The sequence below is a fragment of the Meles meles genome, chromosome Y, assembly GCF_922984935.1.
Source record: "Meles meles chromosome Y, mMelMel3.1 paternal haplotype, whole genome shotgun sequence".
NCBI classification, from domain to species: Eukaryota; Metazoa; Chordata; class Mammalia; order Carnivora; family Mustelidae; genus Meles; species Meles meles.
The window spans coordinates 8,659,205-8,675,253 of NC_060088.1; the positions used below are offsets into that span (position 1 = coordinate 8,659,205).

The 16,049-nt window shown below is 38.7% G+C and overlaps 1 pseudogene; it reads left to right on the top strand.

Annotated features, from left to right (window-relative positions):
* Positions 1 to 2,288: 2,288 nt before the first annotated feature.
* Positions 2,289 to 10,081, top strand: LOC123935897 (annotated as a pseudogene).
* Positions 10,082 to 16,049: the final 5,968 nt, after the last annotated feature.

Sequence of the window (16,049 nt, forward strand, 5' to 3'; positions counted from 1 at the left end):
GCACGTTCACCCAAATGTTTATAGCAGAAATGTAAACAATAGCCAAACTATGGAAAGAGCCTAGATGTCCAAGGACAGAGGAATGGTTAAAAAAGATGTGGTGTGTGTGTGTGTGCGTGTGTGTGTGTGTGTGTGTGTGTGTGTGTGTGTGAGGAAATATTACGCAGCCATCAAAAAATGAAATCTTGCCATTTGAAATGATTTGGCTGGAACTAAAGGGTATTATCCTAAGCGAAATAAGTCAATCAGAGAAAGACAATTATCTTGTGATCTCACTGATATGAAGAATTTGGAAACAAGACAGAGGATTGTAGGGGAAGGGAAGAAAAAATGAAACACGATGGGACCAGAGAGGGAGACAAACCATAAGAGATCTTAATCTCAGGAAACAACTGAGGATTGCTGGAATAGAGAAGGGTGGGAGGCATGGGGTGGCTGGGTTATGGACATTGGGGAGGGTCTGTGCTATTGGGAATGTGTTCACAGAACTGTACCCCAGAAACAAATAATATATTATATGTTAATTGTTAAAAAGCAATACATCTATTTCAATGCTCACAGTTACTCCATAATTAAGATAATCATGAAGTCAAATGGGAACTTGTTAGGAAACCTTTTTCTCATTTTTGATTCACATGTTCATTCGGTCAAAGAACTGAATGTTGCAACAGCATATACATCCTGATGTTTGATACAAAATTAAAAGAAAAAGTTTTAAATGTTTATATTATCTGTCACCTAGTATAGAGGTTCCTCACTCTGCAGTATTTTGATCAGAGAAAAGAAGTGGGATAACACGTTGATCTCTTGGAAATGTGCTTAATTCTCAGTCTATTTAATTGATATATTGACCCTTAAGAACATGGTATAGTGTATACAGATGGTGGGAATGGGGGAGAGTAGAAAGTTCTAGAGTAGTACTTCAAAAACATTATAGGTAAATGCTTTCTTTGAAGAATACTCAAACCAACTGACAAAAGACATTTTTAAGGCATGAATAAAAGCAAACATGACATCTTTTTCATAAGTAGGGCAGTTACAAAACTGTGGTGAGTAGACACCAACATCATTTGAAAAAAATTGTTTCATTGAATTGCCACACATTTCCCTTTACACATTACTTGAAATAAAATGCTGCTTTTAGAATTAATAAAGCAGATGCAAATAATATCTTAATGTAACTAAATGGAGAAAAATTCAACAGAGTACAAAATTTTGAAACTGTGTGAAGAAAAGTGAGGGTTTTGGAAGGGAAGGTGTGTGGGGTTGGGTGAGCCTGGTGGTGGGTCTTAAGGAGGACATGTATTGCATGGAGCATAGGTGTGGTGCATACACAACCAATCTTGGAACACTGAAAAAAATATATTTAAGATGTGAATTTAAAAAAAAAATGTAGGAAATGAATCAATATCGCAGAGAGGAAGAAACTGAAGTTATCTCTTCCCAGATACACCAACGGTGAAACTACATTTAGGGAAATTCCCTCTGAAAATGACTAGAAGACTAGCACATAAGCTTTCCCATAGATATGGCTATGAAGAGAAAGTCACATCAAAATGGATATGAGGGGCAGAGATGTCATCTGAAACAGATCTACAAGCAAGAGTGATCTCACACACACACATAGAGGCACTTCTCGAATATTTGAGGAATCCAAGCCCCACATGAGGCACCCTTTTCCCTGGGGACATGAGAAAGTAAGAAAGACTCCACACTGTCTGAATTTGGAAATCAACAATACTTAACTCTGGGATTTACAAACTCAGTCCTGCTTAAGTCCAGGAGAGATGGAGGGTTGTAGGAAATGAAGACTCCAATCTTAAAGGGTCAGAGCACTCTATCACTCAACATGAGACCCAGCATGGAAGAAGCATTTTGAAAATCTCCTGAATGGATGTGCTGGACATCACTGAGAGGTGATCACAGAAACCCAGGCAAAATGAGGAAGTGGATCCATATTTTCCAAATAACCAAGCAAAAACAAAAACAAAAACAAAAACAAAAACAAAAAAAAACAAAACTAAATGTCAGAAAAAGAACTACACAGGACTGAGATCAGCAATATGTCTGATAAGAATTCAAAGTAATGTGATCATAAAGATGCTCACGGACCTCAACGGAAAGGACGGGAAAGAGCATAAAGAGACATAAAATATAAAGAACCAATCAGGGAAGAGCACAGGGACAGTAGTCGCCTTGTCTGGCAGCCTGGGTCGCCAGCAGGCAGCACAGTTTTGGCCTATGTAACTAGGTAATACTAGTCAGCCTCCATATGGAGATGATTCAAGATGACCAATGAGGAACAGCTTCCCAAATAGGTTCAACTGAGTAAAGCAGACTTTGAAATTATGGCACGAGATGAGTTAATTCTTTTTTTTTTAATTTTTATATTTTTTATTTTTATTTGTTTATTTTCAGCATAACAGTGTTCATTGTTTTGGCATCACACCCAGTGCTCCATGCAGTACCTGCCCTCCCAATTACCCACCACCTGGTTCCTCAACCTCCCACCCCCCAGCCCCTTCAAAACCCTCTGGTTCTTTTTCAGAGTCCATAGACTCTCATGGTTCATCTGCCCTTCCAGTTTCCCTCAACTCCCTCTCCTCTTCATCTCCCCATGTCCTCCGTGTTCTTTGTTATGCTCCACAAATAAGTGAGACCATATGATACTTGACTCTCTCTGCTTGACTTATTTCGCTCAGCATAATCTCTTCCAGTCCCGTCCATGTTGCTACAAAAGTTGGGTATTCATCCTTTCTGATGGAGGCATAATACTCCATCGTGTATATCGACCACATCTTCCTTATCCATTCATCCGTTGAAGGGCATCTTGGTTCTTTCCACAATTTGGCAACCGTGGCCATTGCTGCAATAAACATTGGGGTACAGATGGCCTTTCTCTTCACTACATCTGGATCTTTGGGGTAAATACCTAACAGTGCAATTGCAGGGTCATAGGGAAGCTCTATTCTTAATTTCTTCAGGAATCTCCACACTGTTCTCCAAATTGCCTGCACTAACTTGCATTCCCACCAACAGTGTTAGAGGGTTCCCCTTACTCCACATCCTCTCCAACACACGTTGTTTCCTGGCTTGCTAATTTTGGCCATTCTAACTGGTGTCAGGTGATATCTCAATGAGGTTTTAATTTGAATCTCCCTGATGGCTAGTGATGATGAACATTTTTTCATGTGTCTGATAGCCATTTGTATGTCTTCGTTGGAGAAGTGTCTGTTCATATCTTTGGCCCATTTTTTGATACGATTATCTGTTTTGTGTGTGTTGAGGTTGAGAAGTTCTTTATAGATCCTGGATATCAAACTTTTGTCTGTACTGTCAATTGCAAATATCTTCTCCCATTCTGTGGGTTGCCTTTATGTTTTGTTGACTGTTTCCTTTGCTGTGCAGAAGCTTTTGATCTTGCTGATGTCCCAAGAGTTCATTTTCCCTTTTGTTTCCTTTGCCTTTGATGACATATCTTGAAAGAAGTTGCTGTGGCTGATATCGAAGAGGTTACTGCCTATGTTCTCCTCTAGCATTGTGATGGATTCCTGTCTCATGTTTTTTATTACAAGTTTTTATAACAAGTTTGTTACAAGTCTTTTATCCATTTACAGTTTATCTTTGTTTATGGTGTAAGAGAATGGTGGAGTTTCATTCTTCTACATATCACTGTCCAGTTTTCCCTGCACGATTTATTGAAGAGACTGTCTTTTTTCCATTGTATATTTTTTCCTGTTTTGTCGAATTATTTGACTATAGAGTTGAGGGTCCATATCTGAGATCTTCACTCTGTTCCACTGGTCTATGTGTCTCTTTTTATGCCAGTACCATGCTGTCTTGGTGATCACAGCTTTGTAGTAAAGCTTGAACTCGGCTAATGTGATGCCGCCAGTTTTGTTTTTGTTTTTCCACATTTCTTTAGCAATTCGGGGTCTCTTCTGATTCCATACAAATTTTAGGATTATTTGCTCTAGCTCTTTGAAAAATACCAGTGGAATTTTGATCGGAATGGCATTAAAAGTGTAGATTGCTCTAGGCAGTATAGACATTTTAACAATGTTTATTCTTCCAATCCAAGAGCATGGAACAATCTTCCATCGTTTTGTGTCTTCTTCCATTTCTTTCATGAGTGTTCTCTTGTTCCTCGAGTACAGGACCTTTAGCACTTTGGTTAGGCTTATTCCCATGTATCTTATGGTTCTTAGTGCTATGGTAAATGGAATCAATTCTCTAATTTCCCTTTCTGTATTTTCATTGTTAGTGTATAAGAAAGCTACTGATTTCTGTACATTGACTTTGTCTCCTGCCACGTTACTGAATTGCTGTATGAGTTCTAGTAGTTTGGGGGTGGAGTCTTTGGGGTTTTCCATAGAAAGAATCATGTCATCTGCGAAGAGAGTTTGACTTCTTCCTGGCAAATTTAGATAATTTTATTTCTCTTTTTTTCTGATTGCCGTTGCTAGGACTTTTAGTACTATTTTGAACAAGAGTGGTGAGAGTGGGCATCCTTGTCGTGTTCCTGATCTCAATAGGAAGGCTGCAAGCTTTTTCCCATTGAGGATGATATTTGCTGTGGGTCTTTCATAGAAAGATTTGATATGTTCAAGAATGTTCCCTCTATCCCTATACTTGGAAGCGATTTAATCAGGAACGGATGCTGGATTTTTCTCAAATGCTTTTCCTGCATCAATTGAGAGGGCCATGTGGTTCTTCTCTCTTCTCTTATTGATTTGTTCTATCACATTGATTCATTTGCGAATGTTGAACCAACCTTGCAACCCAGGGATGAATCCCACCTGGTCATGGTGGATAATCTTTTTCATGTGCTGCTGGATCCTGTTTGCTAAGATCTTGTTGAGAATCTTTGCATCCATATTCATCAGTGATATTGGTCTGAAATTCTCCTGTTCTTTGCCTGGTTTCGGAATCAGGGTAATGCTGGCTTCAGAAAAAGAGTCTGGAAGTTTTCCTTCTGCTTCAATTTTTTTGGAAAAGCTTCAGGAGAATTGGTGTTTTTCTTCTTTGAAAGTTTAGTAGAATTCCCCAGGGAATCCGTCAGGTCCTGGGCTCTTGTTTTTTGCGAGGTTTTTGGTCACTGCTTCAATCTCGTTACTAGATATCAATCTATTCAGGTTTTCAATTTCTTCCTGGTTCAATTTTGGGAGTTTTTAGTTTTCCAGGAGGAATGCATCCATTTCATCTAGGTTGCTTAGTTTATTGGCGTATAACTGTTGGTAATGATTTCTGAGAAGTGTTTCTATTCCTTGGTGTTACTTGGGATCTCTCCCTTTTCATTAATAATTTTATTAATTTGGGCTTTCTCTCATTTTTTTTGGATTAGTGTGGCCAATGGTTTATCGATCTTATTGATTCTTTCAAAAAACCAGCTTCTAGTTTCATTGATACGTTCTCCTGTATCTCTGGTGCCTACCTCATTGATCTATGCTCTAATCTTGATTATTTCCCTTCTTGCATGTGGAGTTGGTTAGACTTGTTGTTGATAATCCAGTTCTTTAAGGTGTAGAGAGAGCTGGTGTATTCTGGATTTTTCAATTTTTTTGAGGGAGGCTTGGATGGCTATGTATTTCCCCCTTAGAACCGCCTTTGCTGTATCCCATAGGTTTTGGACCGAAGTGTCTTCATTCTCATTGGTTTCCATGAATTGTTTAAGTTCATCTTTGATCTCCTGCTTGATCCAAGCATTCTTAAGCAAAGTAGTCTTTAGCTTCCAGGTGTTAAGAGTTCCTTCTGAACTTTTCCTTGTGATTGAGTTCCAGTTTCAAAGCATTGTGATCTGAGAATATGCAGGGAATAATGTCAGTCTTTTGGTATCGGTTGAGTCCTGCTTTGTGACCGAGTATGTGGTCTATTGTGGAGAAGGTTCCATGTGCTCTTGAGAAGAATGTGTATTCTGTAGTTTTAGGGTGGAATGTTCTGTATGTGTCTATGAGATCCATCTGGTCCAATGTTTCATTCAATGCTCTTATTTCTTTATTAGCTTTCTGCTTCGATGATCAGTCTATTTCTGAGAGAGGCATATTAAGATCTCCTACTATTAGTGTATTCATATCAATATGACTCTTCATCTTGATTAATAGTTTTCTTATGTAATTGGGTGCTCCCGTATTGGAGGCATAGATATTTGCAATTGTTAGATCATCTTGGTGCATAGTCCCTTTCAGAATGATTTAGTGTCCTTCTGTATCTCTGACTACAGTCCTTAGTTTAAAATCTAATATATATGATATGAGAATTGCTACTCCAGCCTTCTTTTGAGGCCCATTGGCATGAAAGATGCTTCTCCATCCCTTCACTTTCAGTCGGGGTATCCTTAGGTTCAAAATGGGTCTCTTGTAGACAACATATGGATGGGTCCTGTCGTTTTATCCAATCTGCAACCCTGTGTCATTTTATGAGTGCATTTAGGCCATTCACATTGAGAGTGATTATTGAGAGATAGGTTTTTTATTGACATCGTGTTTCCTTTGAAGTCTTTCTGTTTGTAGATTGCTTCTATATTTCTGTTCAATGATATTCTTAGGATTTTTTTTCTCTATTTAGAACCCCCCTTAATATTTCCTGCAGTGTCGGCTTGGTGTTTGCATAGTCTTTTACGCCTTGCAGGTCTTAGAAACTTTATCTCTCCATTCATTTTGAATGTCAGTCTTGCTGGATAGAGTATTCTTGGTTGCATGTTCTTCTCATTTAGTACTCTGAATATATTTTGCCAGCCCTTCCTGGCTTGCCAAGTCTCTGTGGAAAGGTCTGATGTTATTCTAATGGGCTTTCCTCTGTATGTAAGGAGCTTTTTTGTCCTAGCTGCTTTTAAGAGGGTCTGTCGTGAAACATAATTCCTCATTTTAACTATAAGGTGTCGTGAGGACATTCGAGAATCTAAAATCTTGGGAGGAAATCTCTCTGCCTCTAGTACATGAACGTTGTTTCCATTCGTGAGATTGGGAAAATTTCCATAGACAACTTGTTCCACTATATCTTCTAGAATTCTTTCTTTTTCCTCCCCTTCAGGGATTCCAATAATTCTGACGTTGGAACGTTTCATGGCATCATTTATTCCCCTGATTCTGTTTTCTTGGCTTCTGAACTGTTTGTTCCAGGCCTCCTGCTGATCCTTTCTCTCTATCTGTTTGTCCTCCAGATCACTAATTCTATCTTCTGTCTCAGTTACACTAGCTTTTAGAGAATTTAGATTAGATTGGAATTCATTGAGAGCATTTTGAACATCAACCCTGGTGGCTTTCAGTTCTGCCCTAATCAATTCTGTTTGGTCATCCATGGCTTTCTCCAACCTAGTTATTGCCTGGATAATTGTTATTCTGAATTCCTTTTCCGACATATTGTCTATGTTGATAGCCATTAGCTCTGTTGCAGAAGATCCATCCTCTGTATTTTTCTTCTGTTGGGTATTCCTCCTCCTAATCATTTTGTTAAGAGATGACTGAACAGATGCAGCTGGACGTATTGATTGTGGTGCAGTCAAGGTGCACCCTGGAACGCTTCTGTGCAATCAGGGATCTCCACCCAAATGAGAGAAAAAAGAAAAGAATAAGAAATAGAGAAGAAGAAAGAAAAAAAAAGGAAAAGAAAAAAAGGAAAAAGGAGCGAGAGATAGAGAAACAGGAAAAGAAAGGGAAGATAAAAGAGAAGGCTCTGCCCAAATGGGCCCAAATGTAAGATTTATGAAGTATACAAACAAAAACAGACAAAGAAAAAGACTGATAAAATATATGACAAGAGGAAAAAAAAATATATATATATATATATATATACATAAGCAAAAAAGGGAAGAACCTCATCAGAATGAACCCCAAGTGTAAGATTTATATATTATCAGGACAAACACAAATTCACAGAAACACTGACAGAAGGAAAAATTTGGAGAGTGCTTATAAATTCTCAGTGTGGCTGAGGAAGGTTATTTTGATTCTTCCTGAATATATCTTGATGTTTTTGTTAAGGGACTCAACTTTCCTAAGTTACAGGGGCATTAGAAACTGGTTTGCCTATAGGGGTAGCATTGATTGGGGAAAGGGGATTACCTTGAAGTTTAACTCTATATGTATAGTAGAAAATAAAAATTAAAAAAGAATAAACTAGACTAAACTAAGTTAAAATTTAAAAAAGAATTAAAAAAAATAGAAAAGCAAAAGAAATACATGGGTGTATGTATCAAAAAGTTCAGGTTAGAAAGTTATTAAAGAATTTGATGTACTGGACATCTCAGTGTGATGGTAAATAGGTTAAAAATTATCTGTATGTATAAAAAAAAGAACCAGAATATTGATAAAGAGTTAAAAATAAAAGTTGTATTTATGAAGTAGTGGTGGTTGTTCTCTTTTTTTCTTCTTTTTTTTTTAGATTTTATTTATTTATTTGTCAGAGAGGAGAGCAAGAGAGTGAGCACAGGCAGACAGAGTGGCAGGCAGAGGCAGAGGGAGAAGCATGCTCCCTGCTGAGCAAGGAGCTGGTTGTGGACTCGATCCCAGGACACTGGGATCATGACCTAAGCCGAAGGCAGCTGCTTTAACAGCTGAGCCACCCAGGCATCCCTATGGTGGTTGTTCTGTTGTAGTCTTCTTTTTTTTTCTTCCTTCCTGGTTGGTTTTCTGGGGGAGGGGCCTGCCATGTGGGTTTTCAGACAATGATGTTCCTTGAGTTAGGTCCTCCCACTACCCTCAAGGGGGTGGGCTCTGAGGAAACTGTTTTTTTTTTTTTCAGGCTTTTGTTCTCTGGGGTTTTTTATGTTCTTTCATCTGTTTTCTCTCGCCTTGACAGCTTTTGAGGGTTTTTGGAGTTTTAGAGGAGAGCAAACTGCACCTCAGAGAGAAGCCTCAGAATGCTCTGCAGAGCTGCTGCCAGAGCCGATTCTGAGTCACGGTCTCTGGGGATGCAGGAGCTCCTCATTGTACCCAATACCAGGGCAGTGGCGACTGTCTAGGCAGCACCAGACCGCCAGAGAGGTTCCAAGCTGTGATCGCACACTGAGATTTTCCCACTGTCCCGGGGTGGGAATGTCTGTTTTTTCCGGATGCCAGAGCTCCAGGCTAGAACCTATGAGCACCTCTCCCAAGGGAGGTTGTGGGATGCATGCATTTCAGGATTGCCGTCTGGCCAGGCTCCCTGCCCCTCATGGGAGCCAGACCCCACTCGTTCTCGGGCACACTTGTGGGTCAGGTGCACTGGCGGCTCAGGGACGGAGACCTGATTTCTCCACCTCATTCTCTCTGGCTCAGTGCCAGGGGAGGCTCTCCTGGGTCCAGGGGCTTAGGTCCGTGTCCCTAACCGCCCAGATTCCCACTACTTTCCCACCCCCACCCCCAAAATCATTTGCTCTTTGTTTTTTGAGCACTTTCAAACAGACTCCAAGTTAATGCTGGTCCCCAGATGCAGGGCACTCTCATATTGGGGTATTACTTTCCAATCGGTCAGCTCTGGTGGCTCCCCTTTTGTTTATCTTCCGATATCAGTCCGATGCTCCCAGTCTGCTTTACCTGCCACTGGCGTCTTCTGCTCCTGTAGAGATCCAGACGTGTATAATTCTGATCTCAGGCTGATTTCATGGGTGGTTGGAGTTCTTTGGTAGGTAATCAGCTCACTTTAGGTTACAGGTTGAAATGGTGCCTCCTCCTACTTCCCCCCATCTTGACTCTGAGATGAGTTAATTCTAAGATGGAAATGAGATGAATCATATGTCCAAGCTTCAGATAGCAAGGATGCAGATATGATTGCTTATGATATAACAAGGTTAAGGGAGTCTGAAGAAAAACTAAAGCATCAACAATACTAGGCAGCAACAAAGGAGCAAGAGATGTAAGTGTGTCCTACTCAAATCCAGTACCTCAAGCGAGTCCAATAGCCCAGCATTGCCCAAATGAGATCAACAATGGTAGGCCCAGCTATCAACTTATTTTTCCTAAAAATGAAAGGTGACCTGAATCAGGCTAAAGACAAATGGGAAAAAGCCCCAAATGAACTGAGTGCCTGGGAGTTTATACCTGATAGAGGCTTGATTGTGTGGGACTATTCCAAAGTGGCCACCTCTGAATAATTCCCCTTCTAGAACAAGTAGACACTTAAGAAATGTTTCTGTTTGAAAAAAAAAAAAAAATAGAGAAACAGAAGTCTTAAGTCTGAGGCACACTCTTTTTGGAGTAACAAAAACCTAGAGATTTGAACTCCTGAATTGAATATGTAAAATTCCTTTAAAATGGAAACTTGGAATATGCATCACTCCTAACCTTGCCTATAGTGACGTAAGGACATTGTATATCAGTTTTGCTATATCAAGACTATGGGCTTCATGATTCTTGTTGAACTTCTGGGTCAAAGCTCAAACAACAAAAATTTTGTCGTTTAAGAGTTTATTTGCTGAGAACAATTTAGTAGTCATGAGAGAATCAAATGATAGATATCAGCACAAATAGTTCATATATTTAGCCAATACTCATACTTAGCCAATACTCGATACTAGATCGAGCCTTAAATCAATATAGTTTCAATCAATGGTTTTATCTTTGAATGATTGCTAATGCTATGGGTAATCGTACAGAGGACTGTACAGACATAAAGGTGTGGTATCAAACCTCAGGTTGAAACTTTTGGAAACACTATAAACATTCATGTCAGTATAGATTGTATAAAGATATTGGCTGTGATGAGACTCACTGTTTTTTTCATTTTTTTTTTCAGTAGTGAAATTGAATCCACATTTTGTTACAGGCATATGCTGAAAAAGCATTGTCATTGGTGTTGATGTGTTTCCTTCATTGTATTTGGTCCTTTTTTCCATTGCATTCTTGATATTAAATTAAATGTGCCTAGAAATAAAAACATACTAGCGCACCTGGGTTGCTCAGTCAGTTAATCATCTGCCTTTGGCTCAGGTCGTGATTCCAGGGGCCTGGGATTGAGCCCTGCCTTTGGGATCCCTGATCAATAGGGAGTCTGCTTCTACCTCTACTTCTGTCCCTTTCTAAACTTGTGTTCTCTCTTGCTTGCTCACTCTATGTCTCAAATAAATAAAATCTCTTTAAAAAAAGAAAGAAAAAATAGCAAACAGAACTGAAGAATTCAATAGCTGAAATAAGCAATATGCTAGAAGGAATAAATAAAGAGTACATTAGAATGGGTTAGTGATCTGGGAGACAGGGAATGGAGTGGAAAACATTCCAGTTGAGGAGCAGGAAGAAGAACAAATTTTAGAATGAGGACATTTGGGACAGCATCAAGCATAATAACATTCATGTTACAAGGAGTCCAGAAGGAGAAGAGGAAGAGAGGACAAGAACGTTTAATGAGTGAAATGAAGTGCTGAAAATGAAGAAATAAGTGCTGAAAATTTCCACAATGTGGGGAATGAAAGAGATAACCAGGCTGAGGAAACACAGCAAACCCTCAACAAGATGATCTGAAAGAGTCCACATGAGGACACATAATAATTAAGGAGGTAAAGATTAAATATAAATTTAAAAAATCAAAAGAAAAAAATGACTACTTATATACAAGGGAAATTGATTAAGGCTATCAGCTGATTTTCCAGCACAGAAAAGGGCATCATGATACATTCAAAGTGTTAACACATAAAGCCTACAACCACTCTACCCACAAAGGTGATCAGAATTGACAAAGAAAGAGATATGTTCGGCAGATGAATAAAAATTAAGAATTCATCATCAATATGCTGATATTAAAAGAAAAGTTGAAAGGACTTCTTTACATGGAACAAGAAGATCACATAAATAAGAAAACATTGAAAGAAAAAAATATCACACTAAAAACAAATACATAGTAAAGGTACTGTATCAGCTACTTTGAACTGTGGTATAAAGGTTAAAGCATTGATATTGTAAATTATAGTCTACAAATATTAATGAAGTGTTACTCAGAGTAGGAACACCTGGGTGGCCCAGTAGTTAAGTACTGCCATTGGCCCAAGTCATGATCCCAAGGTTCTGGGATCAAGTACTGCATCAGAATCCTTGCTCAGCTGAGAGCCTGCTTCTCCCTCTGCCAGCTTATGTGCTCTCTCTCTCACACACACAAATTAATAAAAATGAAATAAATAAAATCTTTTTTAAGGGGTCGTTAAACAAAATAAAAGAAAAATATAACATTGAATATAAAAAAAATAAAATGTGGAAGAGGGAGTAAGATTATAATGCTTTTAAGATGTATTTTAACTTAGGTGACCATCAACCTCAAGTAGGTTTCTATACATACAGGTACACTACATGTTCCCTTTGCTAATCACACACACACACACACACACACACACACACACACACACACACACACAAAATAAATAAAGGAAAAATGACTCCAAACATAATTTTAAAAAGTCATCAAATCATGACGGAAGAGAGCAAGAAAAAGTAAAGATTCAGCAGAATTTTTTTTAAAAAGGCAGAATACAATAAGCAATATGGCAATAAATATATATAATATCAACTATTTTAAATGTGAGTTTTTTAGTAAAAATATATAAGGTGACTGAATGGATTCAAAGAAAATAAGGCCATCTATATGCTATCTACAACAGACTGACTTCAGACCTAAGACACATATAGTCTGAAAATGAAAGGATTGAAAAAAGCATTTCATGCAAATAGAGACAAAAAGGAAATTGGGGTAGCAATATCTGCTATGAGACAAAATGGACTATTTATTTGTTTATTTAAAATTAGGTCCCTTGAGGAGTCCTAAGCAGGGCTTGAATTCATGACCCTGAGATCAAGTTCTAAGCTGAAATCAAGAGCGTGATGCTTAACCCACTGAGCCACCCATGCATCTTGAGACAAAATAGCCTTAAAAGTCAGAAATAAGTTAGTGATATTTTTGAAATAGCATTTTGAAATTATGCTTCACATGCAAAAGTTAACCTTCGTAGGAGACAAGGCATGGACTATTATATCTGTTGGATAAAGCTTTATTGAAATACAAGGATGATTATTCTATAACTGACTGTACAGATGAAGTCAAACATGTTATGTTTAAAAATGGAAAGGTGTGAGTGCCTGAGGGGCTCAGTCAGGTAGGTTGCCAACTCTTGATTTCAGCTCAGGTCATGATCTCAGGGTTGCACCATGTCAGGGTCCAGGCCCATCAGGGAGCCTGCTTGAGATTCTCTCTCTCTCTCTCTCTCTCTCTCTCTCTCAAATAAACAAACAAGCAAGCAAACAAATAAATAAATCTTTAGAAAAGAGAACACTTATTATGATGACCATTGTCTAGTGTATAGAATTGTTGAACAATTTTATTGTACACCTAAAACTACCACAACACTGAATCTAAGTTACACTTGGGTAAATAACAGCAAAATAAAGTGAAATATCACTTTACCTCAGTCAGAATGCTAGTATTAAAAAAATCAAACCACCACGAAGTTGTGGATGCTGTCAAAGATGTGAGGAAAGTGAGAATTTGTACACTGGTTTTGAGAACAAGAATTCATGCATCCACTGTGGAAAACACTGTGTAGTGTCCTTGGAAAATTGAAAATAGAAACAGAATTACAATATAATCTAGTATTCCACTTTTGGGTGTATATTCTAAGAAAACAAAACCACCAATATGAAAAGATACATGCATATGCACCTGCGTGCTGATTGCAGCATTATTTACAATAGCCAATATATGTCTATATCCCCTGCTAAATTAATGGAATATATACATATTCCATTAATTATATATATTATATATTATATATATGAAATAATACTCAATGAAATAATCCTAAGCAATTAAAAAAAAAACCTACATCTTGTCATTTTTTTTTAATTTCTTTTTTTTTAATTAATTTATTTATTTTTATTTGCTTATTTACAGCATAACAGTGTTCATTGTTTTGGCATCACACCCAGTGCTCCATGCAGTACGTGCCCTCCCTATTACCCACCACCTGGTTCCTCAACCTCCCACCCCACCCCACCCCCTCCCGCCGCCCCTTCATAACCCTCTGGTTGTTTTTCAGAGTCCATAGTCTCTCATGGTTCATCTCCCCTTCCAGTTTCCCTCAACTCCCTCTCCTCTCCATCTCCCCATGTCCTCCATGTTATTTGTTATGCTCCACAAATAAGTGAGACCATATGATACTTGACTCTCTCTGCTTGACTTATTTCGCTCAGCATAATTTCTTCCAGTCCTGTCCATGTTGCTACAAAAGTTGGGTATTCGTCCTTTCTGATGGAGGCATAATACTCCATTGTGTATATGGACCACATCTTCCTTATCCATTCATCCGTTGAAGGGCATCTTGGTTCTTTCCACAGTTTGGCGACCGTAGCCATTGCTGCAATAAACATTGGGGTACAAATGGCCCTTCTTTTCACTACATCTGTATCTTTGGGGTAAATACCCAGCAGTGCAATTGCAGGGTCATAGGGAAGCTCTATTTTTAATTTCTTCAGGAATCTCCACACTGTTCTCCAAAGTGGCTGCACTAACTTGCATTCCCACCAACAGTGTAAGAGGGTTCCCCTTTCTCCACATCCTCTCCAGCACACGTTGTTTCCTGTCTTGCTAATTTTGGCCATTCTAACTGGTGTCAGGTGGTATCTCAATGTTGTTTTAATTTGAATCTCCCTGATGGCTAGTGATGATGAACATTTTTTCATGTGTCTGATAGCCATTTGTATGTCTTCGTTGGAGAAGTGTCTATTCATATCTTCTGCCCATTTTTTGATATGATTATCTGTTTTGTGTGTGTTGAGTTTGAGAAGTTCTTTGTAGATCCTGGATATCAACCTTTTGTCTGTACTGTCATTTGCAAATATCTTCTCCCATTCCGTGGGTTGCCTCTTTGTTTTGTTGACTGTTTCCTTTGCTGTGCAGAAGCTTTTGATCTTGATGAAGTCCCAAAAGTTCATTTTTGCTTTTGTTTCCTTGGCCTTTGGAGACTTATCTTGAAAGAAGTTGCTGTGGCTGATATCGAAGAGGTTACTGCCTATGATCTCCTCTAGGATTCTGAGAGATTCCTGTCTCACGTTGAGGTCTTTTATCCATTTCGAGTTTATCTTTGTGAACGGTGTAAGAGAATGGTCGAGTTTCATTCTTCTACATATCGCTGTCCAGTTTTCCCAGCACCATTTATTGAAGAGACTGTCTTTTTTCCACTGTATATTTTTTCCTGTTTTGTCGAAGATTATTTGACCATAGAGTTGAGGGTCCATATCTGGGCTCTCCACTCTGTTCCACTGGTCTATGTGTCTGTTTTTATGCCAGTACCACGCTGTCTTGGTGATCACAGCTTTGTAGTAAAGCTTGAAATCGGGTAACGTGATGCTGCCAGTTTTGTTTTTGTTTTTCAACATTTCCTTGGCAATTCGGGGTCTCTTCTGGCTCCATTCAAATTTTAGGATTATTTGCTCCAGCTCTTTGAAAAATATCGGTGGAATTTTGATCGGAATGGCATTAAAAGTATAGATTGCTCTAGGCAGTATAGACATTTTAACAGTGTTTATTCTTCCAATCCAAGAGCATGGAACAGTCTTCCATCTTTTTGTGTCTTCTTCAATTTCTTTCATGAGTGTTCTGTAGTTCCTCGAGCACAGGTCCTTTACTTCTTTGGTTAGGTTTATGCCCAGGTATCTTATGGTTCTTGGTGCTATAGTAAATGGAATCGATTCTCTAATTTCCCTTTCTGTATTTTCATTGTTGGTGTATAAGAAAGCCACTGATTTCTGTACATTGACTTTGTCTCCTGCCACGTTACTGAATTGCTGTATGAGTTCTAGTAGTTTGGGGGTGGAGTCTTTGGGGTTTTCCATATAAAGAATCATGTCATCTGCGAAGAGAGAGAGTTTGACTTCTTCCTTGCCAATTTGGATACCTTTGATTTCTCTTTGTTGTCTGATTGCCGTTGCTAGAACTTCTAATACTATGTTGAACAAGAGTGGTGAGAGTGGGCATCCTTGTCGTGTTCCTGATCTCAACGGGAAGGCTGCAAGCTTTTTCCCATTGAGGATGATATTTGCTGTGGGTCTTTCATAGATAGATTTTATGAAGTTCAGGAATGTTCCCTCTATCCCTAT